Consider the following 1408-nt stretch of genomic DNA (forward strand, 5'->3'; position numbering starts at 1 on the left):
AATCCCTTATTGGTTCCATCTACAATAGAGTATAAATATTTTAGGGAAAAAAGGTCAATGAAATGGTGCACCTACACCAAAAGATTTCCAACTACTCCATCACTACATATACAGAAACTTGTTTTAAATTCAACTTTTTGAAAAGTTACTATTTTCCATAGTTTTCTTATTCTTCATAAAGCTCAAGAGAGGGAGTGCAATTTGGACAGTGTTCCTGTAAATTGATCTGCCAGGACTGAGGAATGTCAGCAATCAGCAAGCAGAGTATAAAAACCTTTGTAAAGAAAAGATGCTCCCTTTGAACTCTTAACCAGTAATCATTTTTATTAATTTATTTTTAAAATAAGGACAGATAACAGTAATAAATAAAGAGCAAATAGAAGTGTAGTACCCAGCACATGCTTGATCCTCGAACCAGTCTTCTCAGTATAGAAGTGTAGTAAGAGCTTTATAGTATGGGTGTCCAACTTTTTGGCTTACCTGGGCCACACTGTGTGAAGAGGAATAGTCTAGGGCCACATAGGTTGCTCCAAAACTAAGACCTCCTATTTATTTTCATGGAAACTAAAACAAATAGAAAGAGCTTAACAGCACAATTTGATAAATTCTCAGCTACAAAACACTCTTTCAACGCAGTCACCACCACATGCTGCACATTTTTGCCAGCAATGAACAAAAGCCTGCATGCCACACTTGTGAAAATCTGCACCAGTGGAGAAGACCACTGTTGCCACTGTTGAAATGCACCACCCACCCCTCACTGTGCTCACATCCACTGTTTGGTCTCTATCAACATTCGTAAGTGTTTGTGAATATCAGTGGGCGCCATTTTTTCTGCATGGAAGAACTCAATTACACATATCTATTCCACGTGCACTTCCGTGTCAGACGCCATTCTGTCACAGTGCCCCTCTGCTGCTATCTATCACACAGCAACAACATGGGATTGGTGTCAGTGGGAAGGTTCAACCTCTACTGCCAAATCACCAGCACCCGACTGACAGCGTGGGCCAAAATAATAAAATAGGTGTTACTTTCAAAGCAGCCCTCATAAGAATACATATTTAATGTACATAAAGTAACACTTACTTTATTATTTATATTTTTACTTTTTAATTAGAACATATTTTAAAAAGCAACAAAGCCATAAAACTAGCAGGATGTGACCGAATGCCTCACCCTGGTGCCACGGCAATGGCTGCAGTTCTTAGTGAGGTCTCAAGGCGTTCCTCAGAGATTTTTGATGAAATTTCACTCTTTCTGTGCTTCATCCTGAAAACAGTTGTTCCCAAACGCAGGTACTGCCAAAACGCGGTGAGATGAATGAGGCGTGACTGTGAAGCGGGGGGCATTTCTCTGGTACCAGAGGGCGTAATTACAGAAGTCACATTTTCACCGCACCGCGGTA

At 40.3% G+C, this 1408-nt stretch overlaps 1 protein-coding gene across 1 annotated transcript in view; it reads right to left on the reverse strand.

Moving 5' to 3' along the window:
* The window catches only part of ADAMTS6 (ADAM metallopeptidase with thrombospondin type 1 motif 6), a 246452-nt gene that overhangs the window by 183331 nt on the left and 61713 nt on the right, over window positions 1-1408 (reverse strand).

The sequence above is a fragment of the Meleagris gallopavo genome, chromosome Z (assembly GCF_000146605.3).
Source record: "Meleagris gallopavo isolate NT-WF06-2002-E0010 breed Aviagen turkey brand Nicholas breeding stock chromosome Z, Turkey_5.1, whole genome shotgun sequence".
NCBI lineage: Eukaryota > Metazoa > Chordata > Aves > Galliformes > Phasianidae > Meleagris > Meleagris gallopavo.